Source organism: Styela clava, chromosome 9 (genome assembly GCF_964204865.1).
Source record: "Styela clava chromosome 9, kaStyClav1.hap1.2, whole genome shotgun sequence".
In the NCBI taxonomy this organism is placed as follows: Eukaryota; Metazoa; Chordata; class Ascidiacea; order Stolidobranchia; family Styelidae; genus Styela; species Styela clava.
In genome coordinates, this window is record NC_135258.1 from 17,866,612 (window position 1) to 17,875,873 (window position 9,262).

The 9,262-nt window shown below is 38.2% G+C and overlaps 1 long non-coding RNA gene across 1 annotated transcript; it reads left to right on the forward strand.

The window, feature by feature from the left end:
• Positions 1–3,412: 3,412 nt before the first annotated feature.
• LOC120345915 (uncharacterized) lies at positions 3,413–7,634 on the forward strand. Its single transcript, XR_013477864.1, has 4 exons — positions 3,413–4,370; positions 5,069–5,271; positions 6,054–6,212; positions 7,221–7,634. It is a non-coding gene; the product is annotated as an uncharacterized LOC120345915 (long non-coding RNA).
• Positions 7,635–9,262: the final 1,628 nt, after the last annotated feature.

The following is a 9,262-nucleotide window of genomic DNA, read 5'->3' on the forward strand; positions in this document are numbered from 1 at the left end:
CGGTTTCTATTCGTCGGCACAACCAAAACGTCGAGAAAAACCGCCATGTTCTCGGTCGATTGATAGATGTTTTGAAGTTCATTGGTTGTCACGAGCCGTCCCTCCGTGGGCACGATGAACGGGCTGGCTCTTCCAATAGAGGGGTATTTTTGGATATGGTGGAATACACCGCATCCCTAGATACAGTATTGAGAGATCATCTTGATGCCGCAACTGTTTCGAAAGGGACATCTAAGGATATCCAAAATGATTTGCCCGACTCAATGTATAAAATTTATTTACAACATTTGGCTCTGGAAATTGAGAATTGCCAGTTCCTTTCGATTCAGTCTGACGAGACAACTGACATCACGTGCGTTTCCCAACTGGCTGTGATTTTTCGGTTTGTGAAAGATGGTAAACCTACCGAGAGATTTCACAGCTTTGTACCAATCGTTGATCGCACGGCTTGCGGAATATCGGCTGTCAACGGCGCGGCAGTCATGAGTGGGTCGAAACATGGTGTTCAAGTTTATATGAAAGAAGATTTTCCTCATGCGCATTTTTTACATTGTTATGCACACCAATTTAACCTCGTTATTAAAAATATGTGTCTTGATAACCCTCTCGTCCGTATAATTTTTGCAAATGTTTCGGGGTTTTCTTCATTTTTTTCCGTTTCGCCGAAGCGCTCTGACCTCCTTCGCCAGATATGTAGCCGCCGTCTCCCAGCTTGTGCACCATTAACACGTTGGAACTTCCAATCACGCGTGGTGCAGGGCGTGTCCGAAATTAGGTCTGAGCTCATTGAGTGTTTCAATGGCATTCAGTGCTCTCCGGTTTGGGACGAACGCTCTGTGAGGGAGGCGGCAGGTCTAAAGCGTCTGCTAGAAGATGGTGAGTTTTCATTTTTTCTCGCTTTTTTCTCCACAATATTCTATCACGTGGATGTATTATACGGCGCATTGCAGTCAAGGCTAATGGATGGAGCGTCTGTGCAGTCGTGTATTTCAGACTTCTGCGATGCTGTATCTCGTATCCGGGAAACAATAAAATACGACGACACATGGAGTGCTTCTTTACGCCGCGGGCAAACAACGCAGCGTTTGATTTTGTCTGCAAAGGAATGCTGTGACATTCTGGTGAATCAAACAGGCGATCGTCTGCGCACTGAACACCTTGCCGCGTTCTCTTTGATGAACCCAAAAAATTTTTCAAAATTTGCACGTCAATTTCCCATCCATTTGTTGGCTACTGTCTCCAAATTTTACCCCATGATAAACGTGGGTAAATTGGAAAATGAATTGCGATGTATATACACCAATCAAACTTTTTTGAACATCACATCAACTTGCGCGCTCTATGGGTTCCTCATAGATAACACTCTAGTAACTACCTTTGCGGCGTCTGCAAAATTTCTGGACATCATTTTGACGACGCCTATTTCTTCCGCCGATGCAGAGCGATCATTCAGCACGCTGAAGCGTAATAAAACGTATCTCAGAAACACAATGAAGCAAGATAGATTAAATTCCTTGGCTGTTTTATCCATTCACAGAGACGTTATTTCTGGGATGCATGACTTTAATCAGCGCGTTATTGAGCATTTTGCTGCCAAGAAACCGCGGCGTGTTGCATATATGTTCAAGCAGTAGAAGTCTAGCAGCATATATATCTATGAGTGAGCGACGCATGTCCTTATCTTTGCATTACTTTCCTTTCTTCATAGTAACGTTTTAAACCTTATTTTAGGTTTTGTCTGCTTTCCCGAAGTTTCTGTTAATATGTCATTGTATTTATCTGGTTAAATATTGCCTATCCTTTTGAAAGAGGTTTCAAAATAAACTATGTCTATATTTATTAATCCCTTGACTTGGACCGGTTTTAAAGACACTTTCTTATCGTTAAAAATTGTCGCTTTTGCCGATTGGTTGTTACCGATGAAATGGTTTTTATACTCATAAAATGATGGGAGAACTTACAGCGCTCATCCTGTCCCCGTAGATGGGGGTGACTTGGTCCCGCAGTAGCTTGCCCCGGTTGTCAAAATGACCACGCGCCGCCACTGCCGGTACACACATAAGCCTATAAACAAAAGGGTTATTATCACATATTGGAACACATACGCCAAAACGAAGTAGGGGAAGGTTGGAACACTTTTTTCTTTTGCATATTTTGAGGCGTTAATTCAGCATATTCACTTAAGTTGGCGGGACCAATGCATGGAGGGGTAAATGTAGTATTTATTCAGCGACTAAGAAATTCCCTTGCGACACACATCTTACTACCAAAATGCTTTGAAAAACGTCTGTCGAATGTCCCACTGTACCCCACTTGTGGGGCACATTCGGACAGACTCAGGGACACAATGGGTCAGTCTGTCAAAATTCAACGAAGTATGTCCTTAAAATAAGGAATTAATCAGCATAATCGTCTAAAGAACAGGGAGACTTCAAATTTAAAGATTTAATATTTTTAAAATCAATGTTTAACTGAAATAGTTCAGATATTTTGACAAAAAATTTCGCAAACAAATTTGAATATTTCCTTCCTCGAATCTAAATCTGGAAATATTATTGATTCTCGAATATATTCCATATTGGGCCATGGGCCAAAAAAAAACATAATATCACACAAAATATAACGCATCTCTAGGTCTCTAAGCACTTATTGTATCAAACACTCTCGAATTGTGCCCTGTCGAAATGTCCCACTGAACCCCTGACCATTGTTCCCCATAGGAAACAAATATTTTCAGACCATCCCACGGCGAAATTCGGAAGACACATCCACTCGCCAACGTTATGAATATTTTTCAGTGGACTAAAGCCGAAAAATATCAGACGGTGGTTTGTCACGTTGGAAAGGCTAAAGTAGAAAAAAAACTGAAATGGTGAAATTTTAGTTTTAACTCCCCAAAACCAATTTCACCTAATAGCTTGCGCCGCTCTACCCGTCCGTTGTCCGTTCGCGAGAACGTTTTAACTCACCGAAGGGCGGATTGAAACATCGAACCACGGACAGCCCAGATAGCACAACTACGTTGGGCCAACGTTATAATCCGCCGGCAACCGTTGTACGCGGTTTTACAACCATTTACCATGGTAAGGCCATCATTGGCATTCAACGAAACACGCCATAACGCGATGAAATTGGCGCGCGATTCGAATATAGCACATGGGGTCGCCATTCATTTTGGCGGTACTCGTAATCGGTATCCTGTTACGAGGTTTTTGCCGTGGATTAGACAGTGAAATTGAACTTTTAATGCTATCATAGTATGAATGGCGAAAGTAGAGATAGTTGTAGCCTAACCATGTAAGTTAATCTCATGGTACCGGTACAGTACCGTACCCTAAGTGCGTTGTCAGATCACAGTTCTTAAGGGTGATACGGTACCGGCACCATACCGGTATTACATATATTACGGTACATATTTATCCCTGGACACCGTAGGTACCGGTAACGACAGAACGAGATGAGGTACCGGCAAGTTACCGTACTTGGTCTTTTGGCATTTTTTGTTAAACTTTCTGAGGTTGCCATCTCTTATTTACCAGTACCGGTATTCGTTATCGAGTACCGGTACCGGTATTGGTCCTTCATCCCTAGATATGATTTTTTATATTTACTTTATTTGTCTAAGTCCAAACATTTCCGCAGCCCAAATCCAACCCGTTGGACGACTTAATCCAGTAATCTGAATAGTTGTACATTTGTGAACCTTCTGTCTGATGAATTTCAACAAATCTAAATACAGATCTCAATTGGCTGAAATCTAAATATGTTTTAACAATTGCCACAATCAAACTGAAACTAAAATTTGATGTTTTTGGGTAAAGAATAGCTCAAGGATAATTGTTTTCCCTTTTTGTTTTTATAACACTTTAAATAAAATTTTGTTTCTAAAGTATAACTTTTTACGCCACACATGCGAGATGCGACATGGCCCGCCAGTCTAGGTGCGGGCCAGTCTAGTCTATATTTTAAAGTGAATTGGAAAGTAGACCGCTAGCAAAAAAGATTCGGGCGACTGGGCGAAGCCCATCTCTGTACAATGACTGCCAAATGTGCATGCAACTGTGCAATGCGCAGCGACTCTAAAAGCATGAAGTATTTTACGGCACATCCTTTACAAATATTTGGACATATTTTGTGTAATATCCATTTTTTTTCCGGTCATTCTAAATAATTATTACCGATTAGATATTCTGTCAAGTGTCAATATTACCATTGTAAGTTTAATGATATATACCATTTTTATAATACAGTAATAGGCCCTATGACAATGGACTGGAAAATTCACCTGCTTCAATTCCCTCTTTCACGCAATCATACACTGTGTCATTTCAAGCATCTCAGTGTTTCAATGCGGACAATGCCCAAAACAGGTGTTTTTGTTTTATAGTTCGATAGTAGCTCCTTGCATATCTGTGCCATAAAATATTGCACAATTAGCTAGATATATCGGTTGAATAATTACCTAGTACAACATCATGTGGTTAATACCGTATTTTTCGACGAGTAAGTCGCTTTTCTAGACCCAAATTTTTGGGGGTTCGTCTTATTAGGCGAGTATGATCATTTTCATTTTTTTGTCGCCTTATTATTGAATCCGGACAATGAAACACCTTCGGCGATAGCATCCCCCACGTCCTCCTCTGGTTAGTTTAAATAAATCGACATTCTCGTGCTGTGAATCTGGAATTTCAATGCTGTGATTATCATATTTGCATTATCATATATGGATTGAATATTACGCTACAAGAAAAAGTCATTATAGGCTATTTTAACCAATGCGCAAACGCGGCGACCGCTCGAAAGGCATTGCATGGTAATTTAAGATTCCCGACGTTGATGCGATTTTACTACCCCGACTTATTAACCGGTTATATGCAAAAACCCATTTTTTCAGGCTTAAAAACAGGCCTCGTCTTATTCGCCGGGTAGACTTATTCGCCGGAAAATACGGTAATTAATATTAATGAAAAATTTATATTCTGGTAATTAGTATAGGCCATTCGTTCACGTTTATCATCTGAAAGACAATCATGTACTATACATTGGGTAACACTAACTTGATTTTCAGAGATCAAGCCATGCTTCAATCCAGTCCATGGAAAAATTGTTGGGACAGGCGGTAGAAACTCTTATGCTACAAGCTACGACATCTGCAATTTTCCACTGAATATAGTGTGGACTCGGACATACCGGAATTGATGAAATTCATTGTCAATTCATTGTCTGATTACATTTTGATCCAGAATACATTCAAGGATGAAAAAATGGCTCGTAAGTTGAATATTTTTATAGGCTGATTACGGACACTTTACGGCGGTGGTTCCCAAACTTTTTTTCCGCGACCCCAATTTTTGTAAAATCACAGACTACAGATACTTGCGACCCCACAACGAAAAAACATTAAAAATCAATTTATTCTATTCTGAATATTCTATTTAATCATTCTGATGAAAATCGACTGTAAGTTTGCAGGGCGTTGGTGTAACGTGGTTGTACTTAACTGTTTAGTTCAGTGGTTCCCAACCTTTTTACCCCAGCGGCCAGCGGGCAAGCAAAATTAATTTAAAAGAGTTCGCTGACCGGTAACACATGCCATCGTATGAAGACCACGATGTAAAAATCTCTGAGATTCAGAATATTTGTTTAGTTTTAGTACAATGTTAAAATATTGCAGATTACTCCATAATTAATTCGAAAGCTAAACAGAACATGAAAGTAAAATAGGTGAAAATACCTTTGCTGGGTCTCATCTTATTGAGTGCCTTTTATTTTTTGTCGTTTTGTTTTTGACTGCATGAAGCGCTTCGAAATTATGTATGAAATACAATATGCCCCATATTTTCGCTTCGTGTTCAAGGAAGATTATTTAAATGTCTAAATACGATCCGATTGCAATATTAAAATTGTTCACTTTTATACGAATGCGATGTGGACAAAACACATGTGTATATTTTCGAGTAGATACTCGCGGTAATTAACATAGAGCTTTTGCAACGGATGGAAACCTTTTCATTAAATGTATTCTCATAATTGTGCTTATTTACTCATTCCAGATAGGATATTTGTCAAGTCTCGGAGGTTGCTCCAAGAAAGACTGGATTGGAGAATCATGAGCTCAATTATAACAAATTTACTCGCCCGCTCTTTCAACTGTGCAGGACGCGATGGATAAGAAGGAGTGAGTGGGACGCCCTTAGTTTCTGCTATTAAAGGTATGTAATATGTTCATCATATTGTTCCACCATCTTTCTCTGCTCTACCCTCTTCTATTTTAAAAGTATAAGAATATTTTGACTCCAAATCAGCTTAAGATAATTCATAAGGGAAATGAACAAAAATTGATTAAATAGAATCTGACAATCTGGAGTGAAAACAAAACCTTAATTAAGATTAAAGCGTAAAGAATATAAGGTTTTGCCAAAAAGATGCCTATCGTTTCCATGAATTAAATTAAGTTACACACACACAACAACAACAGAGATATAATAAAATAAAAACAGGCGAGAAAATTTAGATAAGTTGGGTATATTAAACTAATAAACGGACTAGTAAACAAAATGTACTTGCCAGTTGCCACACCTTTCATTTTTATCATTATGATTGTTAAATTGAATAATGATTTTGTAAACAACTGTGAACAGTAAAGAAATTGAATGTAGATTTTGTATACAAAAGTGAACAATATAGAAAAATATTTATTAAGGAGATATCGCCAAGCTGATTATGGTTAGAGTCAAGTGCCAAATTGCCAATCCAATGTTGCCAGAGTTTGGTGCATAATGGCGAACAGTGGTTTTGGAACTTATTTGTATCATCGCAACAGCAAATGATGAAGTTACAACTAAATTTATTGTAAATCAATTAAACAAATAGACTAATCATGGTGCATGATGTTTCTAATAAGATAGATGAATTTCAACAAGGAATATTTCAAGACATTTTAGTCAGATAAAATCGCAAATCATCAATATTCCCTCCAACAAATATTCCCCTCAAAACGTTGTCTACGCCCCCCTTGCGGAATCAAGAATTTCTGTATTTCTCAATTATTATCGTCTTGTCAATGTAAGCTTCACTCACACATTTGCGACTGCAGAATCTTGGCTTAAGATTCCTACTCTGAAAATTTGTTGGGATGCAGTCATTCAGACTAGGCTTTGAACTCTGGTGCTGTAATTTGCTAATACTGCAATTTAACACAGAATTTTTATATTTTTCAGCTCTGGATGATCCGGCAACGAACTCCGATTAATTTTATTACATGTATACATATTTGTAAAATAAAGACATTTTGCTATCTTTTGTATTTTATTATTTAAATAATGTTAGATTAGTGGGAAATTTCTATGTAGTATAGATCCATACCCTGTCTGTACAACACATCGCCTAACTCGGCCCGACCATATGCCACGATTGTATTACAACGTGTCGCCTACGTAGGCCCGGCCAAATTTCACGATTGTGTTACAACGTATCGCCTACGTTGGCCCGACCGTTTGCCACGGTTGCATTACAGCGAAAGGACCGACGTTGGCCCAGCGGCCAAATCTTCGCTGGAACATGGTTGTTCGCCATTATTGGGCCGGTGGTTCGAACAACGTTCGGCCATGGTTGTTCCGACGTAGTTGTGCTATCTGGGAGAATTGCGGATATAGTATCAGTGTGAGAGGTGATTTCCCACTGTGCCCCATGTCCCAACGTGCCCCACCTTCCCCTAGTACAATTTCGGGTACTGGTATTAAATCTTTTACGGTACCGCAATCTCCAATTTAATTCATTAAATATTTTGTTTACATGAATACCATGTATCATTCAACAGATGCCTTGTCTTTATATATATGAATGTATATGTTTTGACCACAGTAATCAGTTAATTTGTCCAAATACATCGTCATCGCCAGGTCAAGTTTTGTTCACCTGCACCTTTCTTTTTTAAGTCTCCTTCATTCATTTTATAAGTACCGTATTTGCTCGTTTAATAACCCGGGCGCTTATTTTTTTTAAACATACTCACTAACCGGGCCCTTATTCAAACCGGCCCTTATTCAAGCAGGGGCGCTTGTTATTCTTAAAGTAAATTACACACAAAAATACCGGTAGATAAGATCGATCGTTACAATAATTAATACCGTATATTGTCATTTCCAGTTCTCAAGTATGATTTAAACGAGAATAATGAAAATTTTGACTTTTTCTACGCACCGCAGGTACAAATCTACAAAAAAAAACTTTTACACCGGGCGGGTATTCAAGCACCGGTCCTTATTTATTTTTATGTCCTGTTCACACGGGCGGCTATTCAAACGGGCGAATTCAAATCAAGACCGAGCGTTAAAACGAGCATTTACGGTATATGCATAAGTAAGATGCTTCTCCACATACATCTCATTTACATATAGAAGTTTACATATTTATTTATATATAAGCCGTATAAAACATTCTGAAATTGTGAATTGTAACAAGTACCAAAGTTTAGCAATCACGATCAAAACCCAAAATATATTTTATTTTCTTAGATTGGAAAATACTTTTATATATCTGCAAGCAAAAGCATAGTTTCGAAAGAGAAGGAAAGATGTTTCGTCTACATCTCATCTTTAAAGTGCTTTGTCCACAAACATCCTATTTATCAATTGTTTTGACCATATACCTCCAATTCATCAGATTTTTCATCAGCATAATTTTATTCATCAGGTATTTCGTCCACAACCACATGAATCTTTATAATCAGATAATTGTCCACTTAAATTTCACTCGACATGTGATTTTTTCACCCATGTCTTATTTATAGGTGGATTTGTCGGTCTCATGTAATTTCGTACCTAACATACTTCTATAGTGGGCGAAGCATGACAAATTTTCCAAGTATCAATCCTAACCCCCACCTGACTACACCATCCAAAAATGACATCATTACGACGTCACAGTGACGTAACAGAGCCCTTCGAATTATATGAACTGTCATTAGGGTTGCCAACTATGAAAAGTCTCAATAAAGGACATAGATTACCGTCATCATTTATTTTGTAACTTGCAGGAAAGAACATTATAAAACAATGAAATACATACTATATACAAGCTAAAGAGATATATTAAAAAGTCTTCGTGTGTTTTTCATTTAATGTTTATTTAACATTGACGCAATCAAACTGCATTCTGTGAACAGTTTAGTGCTTTGAATCGTGCCAAATTTTATTTGAATGAGTGCAGCTTCATCAAATAGGTCAAACATATTCAAATTAAGTCTGTCTTTTAGCTTCAA